Consider the following 13,599-nt stretch of genomic DNA (forward strand, 5'->3'; position numbering starts at 1 on the left):
CAACTTTAGTGCTTGAAATGAAACTAAAATGGGAGAGAGACTGATATGACAACAGAAGGTAAGAGATTATTGCAGGTAGTTTTAAAAGACAAATGTGCTTGAATGTCATTCATTCACTAATTTGGCAGAGCTAAATTATAGGTGTGTCATACCGATGGTCTAAAATTAGCCTTCATAAATCAAAGTTTCAGATACAGGAGATGGAATGTTATGTTAATGTTGTGTAAGATATTGGTGAGTCCTAATTTGGAGTATTGTGTGCAGTTTTGGTCACCTACCAACAAGAAAGATGCAAATAAGAGTACAGAGAAAATCTACAAGGACGTTGTTGGGTCTGGTGGACCTTAGTTATATGGAAAGATTGAATAGGTTATGACTTTATTCCTTGAAATTTAGAAGATTGAGAGGAAATTTGATAGAGGTTTACAAAATTATGAGGGCTATAGATAGGGTAAATGCAAGCAGGCTTTTTCCATTGATGTTGGGTGGGACTACAACTAGAGGCCATGGGTTATGGGTGAAAGGTGAAATGTTTAAGGGGAACATGAGGAGAAACTTCTTCACTTAGAGGGTCATGAGGGTGTGGAATGATCTGCGAGCATAAGTGGTGTATATAAGCTTGATTCCAATGTTTAAGGGAAGTTTGGACAGGTACATGGATGGTAGGAGTATGGAGGGCTATGGTCCCAGTGCAGGTCCGCGGGAGTAGGCAGTTTAAGTGGTTCAGCACGGACTAGATAGGCCAAAGGGCCTGTTTCTGTGCTGTACTTTCCTATGACTTGATTACTCTTTTTCTCCCCTTCTAATTGTGTCTTGTAAAATTATGTATAATTTTTGTGTAATTAGTTTTCCTGAGAATGCTGCTTACATAACACTATGTTCCTGTAATGCTGCTGCAAGTAAGTTTTTCATTGCACCTGTGCGTACATATGCTTGTGCATACAACAGTAAACTTGACTTTGACTTTGACTTTGAAGAACTTCTTCAATTTCTCCATCTCAAGGACAAAGCAATGGAATCTTGTATGGTTCCACACCATACTTGCCTTATCATTGGATATTGGAACCCCACTAATTTTAACCCTATTCTGGGCTGTCTTCAATAATCTTTTTCATTACATTGATGACTGAACTGGTACCGTTGCTTCAAAAATATAATCCTTTGCTACCAATTTCCCCTTTGTTGGCATTGTGACTCCAAACTTTATGCATGTGATGCATGCATTGTTGACAAATTCAGCATTTATTGACTTTACCTGATCACCAGTGAACCGATCCAAAAAACGGAGTAGTTTTATATAGAAACTTAAATATACATTTAAATATAAGTGTATTATATGACAAATGTAGAAGATGAGTTTTATCGCTTAGGAAGTTTGTTTAGTTTCTTCAAGCTTGCTAGTTGCACATGTCTGCAATAATTGCCTGCAAAATGGCTTCTACTAAGAATCAAAGTAGTGACATCAGAAAAGGCCCCAAAATACCAATATTCCAGCTGACTTGATAAAACATAACTAACTAATTTGATAACACCACACCCCAAAAACTATCTTCGCTCTGTCCAAGATCTGAACTTCATGTAAGGTGGTACTGAATCTCCTGCAGTTCACCGTCTGTTTTGAACATTGCACTTAGACGCAGTACTCTGCTGATCCATCATCAGCACTTGGCCAGTCATCTCTGGCCCCAGAAGTTGACTGAAAGCACTTGCATTTCCATAGTGCTTCCTGTTTTTTTGTAAAGAACAGTGCGTTTATTTTCTCTCTTGATCAAAGCCCACTGTTGCATCTGTTGGAAGACTTTATGAAGCACAGACTGCATTTCAATGTAAAGCAAAGGCTTATAACCTGTGTAAATGTGTGATACCTCAAAAAGGTGGCATCTATAATTAAGCCTCCCACCCCCCATCATCTGGGATGTGCTCTCTTTTCATTACAGCCATCAGGAAGAAAGTCCAGCAGCCTGAAGCCACACACTCAACATTTTAGAAACAGCTATGAACAGACAATGATCCAAAACACAAACTCTAATTCACTATTTTTGCTCTCAGTTTGCATTATTTATTTAATGTATTTTTATACTGTATATATTTCTTATAGTAATTTATAGTATCTTTATGTACTGTATTACTGCCAAAAAACAACAGATTTCACAAGATATGTCAGTGATATAAAACCTGATTCAGATCCTGACCTGAAGTGATATTGATTAATGTAGCTACAAAACCGTTCCACTCCAAACATAAAGCAAAATCTTCCTTATCCAAATTAGAGTACCCTTTCTCCGTTGCATATGGTGTTCTGGGCATAAACCCCATTAGTCTTTCAGAACCATCTGATGGGTCCACACAGGATTTACATTAGCATGATGCCTCATAAAGTAAGATAAACTCCCTTTTGAGTTGTGGACTAACACATCAGCAGACTGTAGCGACTCTTTGGAATACACAAAGTCTTTAAGAGTCATAGAGTCATAGAAAAGTACAGCACAGAAGCAGGCCATTCTGCCCATTCAGTCCATGCCAAACGAATTAACCTGCTTATCCTCATCGACCTGCACCTGGACCATAGACCTCCATAGATCTATCTAAACTTCTCTTAAACATTGAAATTGAGCTTTCATGCTACACTTGTGCTGGCAGCTTGTTCCAAGTTCTCACAAACTTCTTAGTGAACAAGTTTACCTTCATGCTCCACTTGGTCTCCAAGAGGACCACGGCCTAGAGAGCTTTGTTGGTTAGAGTCAGGGCTTTATGCATCGTCTCTTGGTAGGGTCACCCATGCCAAACAGATCAAAGGGTAGAGAACAGACAAAGAGTAGAGAACAAACCTCCAGGTTTGAAGACTTCAGCTCAGAGCTAACAATCCTGACTGGTAAATCAGAACTGTTATTGAAACAACAGTGAAGATTCTTTCTACATCTGAGTGCAATGGTATGCCTGACTGTCTACAGGGACCTGTTTGACCGACAGTAGTGAAAAACCAAGTGGAAATTACCGACACGATAAAGGAAGCCCTGAACTCCACCGGAGACGGAGAACCGTCATTGCTGCCCTAAACGCCAATTTTGTAACAGGCAGCAAGTAAGTAAGTAAGTGCCTTAAACTTTTCACTTTTCACCCTTTTCTTGAGCTTAGCTCCATTGTGTGGTCTTTTGCAGCAATTGGAGCGCTGAAGCTCAGAGCATTGATAGATTTGGCAAGAATTTATTGCAATAATTCAACAATCGAAAATATGTCTTCAGCTCAGTTACATTAATTGGGCCAGGAGTACGGGTAATGGCTTTTACCTTCTCCTGAACTGGGTGTAGTCCTTTAACATCCTTATGGTGCTCCAAGTGCTGTACTTCATTTGCCAAGAAAATACACTTTATATGTAGGCCTGCCCTTTCCACTCTGCTTTAATACTACTTTCAGATTCTGCATGTGTTCATCTCTCTGGGCTCTCATTGCCAGGATGTTATCCAAGTAGAATCAGAATCAAGTTTAACATCACTAGCATATCTCGTGAAGTTTGTCGTTTTGCGTCAGCAGTACATTGCAATACAGAGTGATAAAAAACTGTAAATTACAGTAAGTGTGTGTGTATATATATATATGAATTAAATACTGATAAAAGAGGGGGGAAAATATGGAGGAAATGTTCATAGGTCATTGTTCAATAGAGTACAGAGACATCCTGGGAATGCTCTGCAGCAACCCATTCATGGTTATCCGAAAGGCGCCAGGCTTGGAGAAAACTCCAAAGGATCAACATACAATCTGCAGGAAGAACTCATTAGATCAGGCAGCATCTCTGGAAGGAAAGAAATTGTCACCATTTCATCAGAACCCTTTGCTCTTTCCTGGTGGCCACCCATTTTGATTCAACTTCGGTGCATGGCCTTCTCTGCTATCAGAATGAGGCCACATGCTAGCATGATCTGCTAATATGCACAATCCATTTCCCATTTTGTTAACTGCTTGCATCCATACAAAACTGCAAACAAGTCTTCTGCTCTAGGTATAGAATATTGTTCTGAGTGCAAGACTCCATTAACAGTGAGCTTCTATACTCAGTGACCACTTTATTAGGTACACTTGTACATCTGCTCATTAATGCAAATATCTAATCAGCCAATCATGTAGTAGCAACCAGTGTATAAAAGTATGCAGACATGGTCAAAAGGTTCAGTTGCTATTCCGTCCAAACATCTGAATGGGGAAAAATGTGATCTAGGTGATTTTAGTCGTGGAATGCCTTAGTGCCTGAGGGATGGTTTGAATATTTCAGATGCTGCTGACCTCCTGGGATTTTCATGCACTGCAGTCTCTGGAGTTTATGGAGAATGGTGCAAAAAGCAAACAAAAAAAAAGCCACTAAGTGGCAGTCTGTGTGCAAAATCGCCTTGTTAATGAGAGAAGTCAGAGGAGAATGGCCAGGCTGACAAGAAGGCAACAGTAACTCAAATAATTACAACATTACAACAATGGTGTGCAGAAGACCGTCTCTGAGCACGCAACATGTCAAACCGTGAAGAAGGTGGGCTATAACAGCAGAAAATCACAAGCACACACTCAGTAGCCATTTTATTAGATATTTGTGCTATAACAATGGTTGCTGCTTTTTCAAATAATTAACAGGCTCATTTTCTTTCTGAGAAATCTGTTAATTTCTGCTTGATTTCATTACATAAGACACTGATTTTGGCTTGAAATTGTATGGCAGAGCACCAGGATGAACATGGATCTTGCATTCGGTTCCCTCCAGCATATCCAATTCATCTTTGAAAACTTCTTCATAACTCCAGAGCACCTCCAGTAATATTCCAGCCTCATCCCCTGTAATGTGATGCATGATCCTCCAGTCGAGGGAAATTTCTTTCAGCAAGTCTTTTCCCAACCAGTTTGGTCTCCAGCCTGCAGCAACAACAAGCAGAAGTGTTGTAGCCTGTCTTGGGTTAGTGCTGGCAGCCCCTAACTGCTTCAGTGTAGGTTCACTTGTGTAGGTTTTAATATTTAGCTGAACTTCTTTTTAGGTAATGCACAGCATTTTCTGACCACCCAGTTATTCAATTTGGTACATCACAGTAACACACTGCCCCAGTATCAAGCACAAATGTCCTGTCTCTGTCATTCTCTTTCATGACAACAATGGTGGTTCTATTTTTGTGCAATCAGCTTTTTCATGACACATGATCAATACTATCTCTGTAATACAGTCTACATTTGCTTCCTTGTGGAGGCTTCAGAAAACTTGAGCTGTTTCCTTTAACTTCTTACTTCCATTCTGTTTGCTCAACCAAATGCTTATTACTACGAACTCGGGCAAAGTAGTCTTTCAGACATCACAATGTGACACATTTCTCTCCTGAATTATGATTCAGACAGCATATACTTCCCTCTGCAGTTGTACCAGCCTTTATTTATCTTTTCAGAATCAGAATCTGAATCAGAAACAGGTTTATTATCACCGGCATGTGATGTGAAATTTGTTAACTTAGCAGCAGCGGTTCAATGCGATACATACTCCTGCAGAGAAAAAAAATCAATAAAATAAAAATAATAATAATGATAAATAAACAAGTAAATCAATTACGTGTATTAAATAGATTTTAAAAAGTGTGCAAAAACAGAAATACTGTAATTGAAAAAAAAAGTGAGTTAGTGTCCAAAGATTCAATGTCTATTTAGGAATTGGATGGCAGAGAGGAAGAAGCTGTTCCTGAATCACTGAGTGTGTGCCTTCAGGCTCCTGTACCTCCTACCTGATGGTAACAGTGAGAAAAGGGCATGGCCTAGGTGCTGGAGGTCCTTAATAATGGATGCTGCCTTTCTGAGACACCGCTTCCTAAAGATGTCCTGGGTACTTTGTAGGCTAGTGCCCAGGATGGAGCTGGCTAGATTTACAACCTTCTGCAGCTTCTCTCGGTCCTGTGCAGTAGCCCCTCCATACCAGACAGTGATGCAGCCTGTCAGAATGCTCTCCACAGTACAACTATAGAAGTTTTTGAGTGTATTTGTTGACATGCCAAATCTCTTCAAACTCTTAATAAAGTATAGCTGCTGTCTTGCCTTCTTTATGGCTGCATTGATATGCTGGGACCAGGTTAGATCCCCAGAGACCTTGACACCCAGGATCTTGAAGCTGCTCACTCTCTCCACTTCTGATCCTCCTATGAAGATTGGTATGTGTTCCTTCGTCTTACCCTTCTGGAAATCCACAATCAGCCCTTTTGTATTACTGACGTTGTGTACCAGGTTGTTACTGTGGCACCACTCCACTAGTTGGCATTATCCTACTCCTGTGATACTCAGTTTATTTCAGAAGGGGGTATTTTGCTCTGATCTCTTACACAGAATGGTGGATGCGACAATCCTTAAGAGTCCTTGCCAACCAGGACATGCCCCCTTCTCGATATTGCCATCAGGGAGGAGAGACAGGAGCCTGAAGACCCACATTCAATATTTCAGGTGCAGCTTCTGCTCCTCCACCATTAGATTACTGAACAGTCTATGAACAGATGAACACTGTTTGTTTATTATTGTAACTTATAGTAAAAGGGCAGCATGGTAGCATAATGGTTAGCTCAATACTTTACAGTACCAGCGACCTGGGTTCAATTCCCACCACTGCCTGTAAGGAGTTTGTACATTCTCCCCGTGACTGCTTGGATTTCCTCCAGGTGCTTCATTTTCTTCCGACAGTCCACAGACCTACCACTTGGTAGGTTAATTGGTCATTGTAAGTTGACCCGTGATTAGGCTGGGGTTTAAATTGGGGTTTGCTGGGTAGCAAGCCTTGAAGGGCTGGAGGGGCCTCCTCCATGCGCGATCTCAATAGAAATAAAAATAGAAATTTGTTATGACTGAACTGTATTGCTGCCACAAAACAACAGGTTTCATGACTTCGGCACGGACTAGAAGGGCCGAGATGGCCTGTTTTTATTTATATGGCCGTGCTGTAATTGTTATATTGGTATATGACTAATGTCAGTGACAATAAACCTGACTCTGATTCTGTTTCAGAATGGCTAATGTCACTCACAAGCCCAATGTGTTTGCATTTGCCAAGTTTTCAGAACGTTCTCAAAGGTCAGTTCTATCCCTGATACCAGCTCCCACTGATTCAAACCATCAGCATTCTGTACAATAACCTGTCCACCAGACTCAAACACAGATTTTTTCCCCCAAGCAATAAGGCCAATCAACACCTCCACCCACTAATTCCACTTCTACTTTATTATGTTCCATCGGTCACCTTATGGACAGCCCAGAGTCACTTTACAGACAGACAATCAGTCTGTGTATATAAGCTATCTTATGTATTTATATTTATTGGGTGTGTTTTTAATTATTATTCTGTTCTTTACCTTTCGTGGGGTATTTTTGAGCTGCATCAGATTGGAGGAACGATTATTTTGTTCTCCTTTCACCTGTGCACAGGATATAACATTAAATAATCTTGAATCTTGTATTTATCAATGCTAACACTATATATCAGAGATCAAAGACAAATAACCACCAAAAGACCATGACTCCTGCTGGCTTGGAGAATATACTTATACGTTAATACAAATCCTACACAAATTAAATACATTACTACAGTGACAACTGAGTGATCTTGATCTTCAAAGGAACTTTTTATAAAGGTGTCTTTTTATATAATATGTTGAAGCTTAACATGCAGGTTCAGCAAGTAATTAGAAAATCAAATGATATGTTGGTCTATTTAAGTAAAGATGTTTTACTTCCATTACTGATACTGTGGTGTGATCAAATATGGTGTAAAGTTTTGTTTACAGTTTTGATACACCAGCCATAGAGAAGGTGCAAAATGATTCACAAGAGCCGTTCCTGTGAAGGAAGGCTTGTATTTTGAGGATAGATCCAGTAAACAGACTGCCTTCTCTGGAGTTTGGGACAATGAGAAATCACCTCGTAGAAGATTAGACCATAATACCAGAAGACATAGGAGCAGAATTAGACCATTCAACCTATCAAGTCTGTTCCACCATTCCATCGTGGCCGATGCTGGATCCCACTCCATCCCATACACCTACCCTATTGCCATATCCTTTGATGCCCTGACCTATCAGGAACCTATCAACTTTTACTGACCCCTGAGGAACACCATTAGTCATTGGCCGCCAACCAGAAAAGGCCCCCTTTACTCCTGCTCGCTGCCTCCTGCCTGTCGAATCATTTTATTGGTATTTCCCATTAACGCACAGAAGATGTAATCAAAATTGGTGCAAATCTGAAAGTAATGCAACACACACAAAATGTTGGAGGGATTCAGCAGGTCAGGCAGCATCTGTGGAAAAGATTAAACAGTCAATGTTTTGGGCCAAGACTCTTCTTCAGGGCAGGGAGGGAAGGAATGAGATGCCTGAATTAAAAGGGGAGGGGAGGGTAAAGAGTATAGCTGGATAGTGAGTGGTGAAGCCAGATGAGTGGGAAAGATCAAAGACTGAAGAAAATAAAAACTGATAAGAGAGAAGAATGGAGAATAAGAGAAAGGAAAGGAGGAGCAGACCCAGGAGAAATTAATGGGAAGGTGAGAAGAAATAAAAGGTCGGAGTTGGGAATGGGGGAAGGGAAATTATTGTTCTCTGGAAGGAGAAATCGAAATTCATGCCATCAGGTTGGAGGGTCCCGAGGCAGAATATAAGGTGTTGCTCCTCCACCCTGCAAGTAGCCTTATCTTGGCATCAGAAGAGGCCATGGATTGACACGTCAAGATGGGAATCGGATTTAATGTGTTTGGTCACCGGTAAGTCCCATGTCTTTATTAACACAATAAGTACGACGGGTGATTGATAAGTTCATGGCCTAGGGTAGAAAGAGTCAATTTTAGAAAACCTAGCACACTTATTTTTCAACATAGTCCCCTCCTACATTTACACACTTAGTCCAGCAGTCGTGGAGCATACGGATCTTGGACCTCCAGAAAGTGTCCCTAGCAGGGGTGATTGATAAGTTTGTGGCCTACGGTAGAAGGAGATGAGTTATACAGCTCTCGTTACGTGCACATGCAGTTCAACTCTTTGAGTGATTATGCAGAAAGTTTGAAGTTAATAACTCATCAGTTAATAACTCATCGGGGTAATTGATAGTTTTGTGGCCTAAGGTAGAAGGAGATGAGTTATTAACCGAACTTTCTGCATAATCACTCAAAGAGTTGAATTGCATGTGCATATAATAAGAGCTGTATAACTCATCTCCTTCTAGCCTAGGCCATGAACTTATCAATCACCCCTGCTGTGGACACTTTCTGGAGGTCCAAGATCCGTATGCTCCACGACCGTTGGACTAAGTGTGTAAATGTTGGAGGGGACTAGGTTGAAAAATAAATGTGCTAGGTTTTCTAAAATTAACTCCTTCTACCTTAGGCCACAAACTTATCAATCACCCCTTGTATTGTAGTAATCCATGCAGTGGAGTGTTGTCAAGCAAATCTTCTGTGATAAATTCGATGTATTAAATAAATTGGGAAAATGTGATGAGCTCTCCATGATCCTTCCATGATTCTCAGTAACATGACAGAGTCAGAGATGAGGAGACTAGAGACTGCAAATGCTGGAATCTGGAGAAGCTCTGCAGGTTGAGCCATATCTGCAAAGGAAAAGGGATTGATGTCTTGGATTGAAGTCCTGCATGAAGAATTGAAATTGCTGGAATTCAAAAGGATGAGGGGGGATCTCATTGAAACATTTTGAATGCTGAAAGGCCTAGAGAGAGTAGATGTGGAAAGGATGTTTCCCATGGTGGGAGAGTCTAGGACAAGAGGGCACATCTTCAGGATACAGGGGTGCCTTTTCAAAACAGAGTTGTGGAGAAATTTCTTTTGCCAAAGGGTGGTGAATTTGTGGAATTTATTGCCACATGCAGCTGTGGCGGCCAGGTCATTGGGTATATTTAAGGCGGAGATTGGACATGGCAGCAAAGGTTACGGGGAGAAGGCCGGGAACTGGGTTGAGGAGGAGAAGAGAAAAGGATAGCCACAAATGAATGGCGGAGCAGACTCAACGGGCCAGATGGCTTAATTCTGCTTCTATGGTCTTATGGTCTAATGGAAATCCTCCAGCAGGTGTGGCATGGTAACATAGCGGTTAGCATAACGCTATTACAACGCCAGCGATCAATGATTGGGGATCAAGTCCTGCCTTTGTCTGTAAAGAGCTTATACTTCCTCCCCGTGACCTTGTGTGCTTCCTCCTGGTTTCCTCCCACATTGCAAAGGAATACGGTTTAGGGATAGTAAGTTGTGGGCAAGACATGATGGTGCTGGATGCATGCAGACACTAGCGGATTGCGTTGGTCGTTACAGCAAATGGCATATTCACTGTATGTTTTGATGTTTGATACATGCGACAAATAATGCTAATCTTAAACCTTAAACGACACACACCTAAATCTTAAATCTTGGATTCTTTGTAGAATCAAGGATGATCTGAGTGGTGGAAACCAGCATTTTACAGGCTGCTATATGTTTCAAAATGGATGGAGATTGTCATGGAATATTGCAGCTGTACACAAGGTGAAGAAAGTGTTCAAAATCATTTCACAGGATGGTATTAATATTTCTCTAAGAGGCACGGACAAAGCTGGCATGTGGAGTAGTGGCATACGCACCTGACTTTGAAGTGAGTGGTCCCGGGTTCAAATCCAGGCAGCTCCTTACATAGGCTTTCCATCTGTCCTGAGCTGAGCATTGAGTTAGCAACTTGGCCTTGTGAAATACAGTACACAAATTCTAAGACATAGGCGAGGTTTCCTCCCGGTGAGCCAGTGAAGCACGGTAGGATATTATTATTATTTTAAGAGGCATGGACATCATGAAAGAATAATCTACATCAGTTTAGAATCAAGTGGACAAACCTCACAAGTCTGCTGTGATAATTTGAAGTAACTTAATTAGTGGAAAAGTTTTCATTTAATATGCTTGGAAAGTCAGAAGGCACTTGACAAGGTTCTGCATCTTAGGCAGCTGAGGATGGTAAAGAAGTCTGGAATGAATGAAGCATTAGTCAACCAGGCTGAAATCAATTTCGGCAAAAGATATTGGATGGTGAGATCGATGTGAAATAGTTTGCCTGGAAGCATTGAACTAGTGGCACTTTACCAAACTCTATTCTGATTTCCCTACTGTTTACGTTATTCATAATCATTATGGAAGATGACTGTTCTAATGCTGTTATAACCCTGATCATGCCAAATGTGGTTTTACTAATTTGTTAGATACAGAGCTGTCTGCTATTAGGGGCCACTCATGCAAGCTGCTGAAGTTGTAGGACAAATATAAGTATTCACACTCTTTACCTCATGTTAATATTCAATAGACAATACACAATAGACAATAGACAGTAGGTGCAGGAGTAGGCCATTTGGCCTTTCTAGCCAGCACCACCATTCACTGTGATCATGGCTGATCATACACAATCAGTACCCCGTTCCTGCCCTCTCCCCATATCCCTTGACCCCGCTATCTATAAGAGCTCTATCTAATTCTCTCTTGAATGCATCCAGAGACTTGGCCTCCACTGCCTTCTGGGGCAGAGCATTCCACATATCCACCACTCTCTGGGTGAAAAAGTTTTTCTGCATCTCTGTTCTAAATGGCCTACCCCTTATTCTTAAACTGTGGCCTCTAGTTCTGGAGTCACCCATCAGTGGGAACATGCTTCCTGCCTCCAATCCATTAATAACCTTATATGTTTCAATCAGATCCCCTCTCATCCTTCTAAATTCCAGTGTATACAAGCCCAGTCGCTCCAATCTTTCAACATATGACAGTCCCGCCATTCCGAGAATTAACCTTGTGAACCTACGCTGCACTCCCTCAAAAGCAAGAATGTCCTTCCTCAAATTTGGAGACCAAAACTGCACACAATACTCCAGGTGGGGTCTCACCAGGGCCCTGTACAGCTGCAGAAGGACCTCTTTACTCCTATACTCAATTCCTCTTGTTATAAAAGCCAGCATGCCATTAGCTTTCTTCACTGCCTGCTATACCTGCATGCTTGCTTTCATTGACTGATGTACAAGAACACCTAGATCTCGTTGTACTAATCTCAAGTTCAAGTTTATTGTCATTGAAGTTTAACAATGTACATCAGCAAATGAACCAACGTTCATCCAGTCCAAGGTGCACAGCACAGTACAAATAACTCACAAACAACACTTAAGTAATACGATAAGTAAATTAACAAATAATAAGATATATTTATAATGCAAGTTAAAAAGTAAACTATGTAACGCGACTGCTACTTTATATGTGATGAGACTTGGGTGAGAGTATGGAGTTCAGTGGTTTCATGGCCTGAGGTAAGAATCTGTTTCCTGTCCTAACAAACTTTGTCCTAATGCTATGGTACCTCCTGCCTGATGGTGGGGGAGGTGGGGGGGGGGGGGGCAAAGAGATTGTGGACGGACAATGTGAACTTCCCAGTCTACACAGCACTTCTGATAATTATCTCTGATGAGCAGAAGAGAGCGACCATAAAGACAATAAGACCATAAAATACAGGAGCAGAGCTAGGCCATTTGGTCCATTGAGTCTGCTCTGCCATTCCATCAAGACTAATTTATTGTCCTTCACAACACTATTCCCCTGCTTTCTCCTCATAATCTTTGATGCCCTGACTGATAAAGAATCTATGAACTTCCACCTTAAATATACTGATGACTTGGCGTGCTTGGCTGTCTGTGGCAATGAATTTCACAGATTCACCAGCCTCTGACTAAAGCAATTCCTCCTCATCTCTGTTCTAAAGGGATGTTCCTCTAGTCACAGGCTAGGGCCTCTGGTCCTAGACTCCCACACTACAGGAAAATATCTCTCAATGCCTACTCTATCTATGCCTATCAATATTCAATGTGTTTCAATGAGATCCCCCCTCATTCTTCTAAAGTCCTGTGAATACAGGCCCAGAACCATCAAATGCTTCTCACACATTAACCCTCTTATTCATGGGGTCAATCTCGTGAACCTCCTCTGGAGCCTCTCCAATGCCAGAACATTCTTTCTTAGATAAGGTGTCCAAAACTGTTCACAATGCTCCAAGTGAAGTCTGACCAACGGCTTATAAAGACTCAGCATTACAGCCTTGCTTTTATTCTAGTTCTTTGGAGATGAATGCTAACATTGCATTTGCCTTCCTCACCACTGACTCAACCTGCAAGTTAACCTTTAGGGAATCCTGCACAAAGACTCTGAAGGCCCTTTGCAACTCTGATATTTGAATTTTCTCTTGATTTAGAAAATAGTCCATGCCTTTATTCTTTCTACCAAAGAGCATGGCCATGCACTTCCCTACATTATATTCCACCTGCCACTATTTTCCCATTCTCCCAATGTCTAGGTCCTTCTGCAGATCCTTGCTTCCTCAACACTACCTGGCCCTCTACCTACCTTCGTATTGTCTGAAAAAAATAATCAATTCCTTCTTCCAAATTATTGATATATAACACGAAAAGAAGCAGTCCCAACACTGATCCCTGCGGAACACCACATGTCACCAACAGCCAACCAGAAAAGGTCCCCTTCTTCCCATTCTTTTCCTCTTGATAGTCAGCCAATCTTCTATCAATGCTAGTTTCTTTCCTGTAATACCTTGG

At 41.2% G+C, this 13,599-nt stretch overlaps 2 long non-coding RNA genes across 2 annotated transcripts in view; one reads left to right on the plus strand and one right to left on the minus strand.

Annotated features, from left to right (window-relative positions):
- On the plus strand, positions 1–10,524 carry LOC140736164 (uncharacterized). Its single transcript, XR_012100900.1, has 3 exons — positions 1–58; positions 2,952–3,089; positions 10,420–10,524. It is a non-coding gene; the product is annotated as an uncharacterized lncRNA (long non-coding RNA).
- The window catches only part of LOC140736165 (uncharacterized), a 25,517-nt gene continuing 16,469 nt past the window's right edge, over positions 4,552–13,599 (minus strand). The window contains exon 2 of the long non-coding RNA XR_012100901.1: positions 4,552–4,896. This is a non-coding gene — a long non-coding RNA (uncharacterized lncRNA). The remainder of the gene's footprint in view (positions 4,897–13,599) is intronic.

The sequence above is a fragment of the Hemitrygon akajei genome, chromosome 11 (genome assembly GCF_048418815.1).
Source record: "Hemitrygon akajei chromosome 11, sHemAka1.3, whole genome shotgun sequence".
NCBI lineage: Eukaryota > Metazoa > Chordata > Chondrichthyes > Myliobatiformes > Dasyatidae > Hemitrygon > Hemitrygon akajei.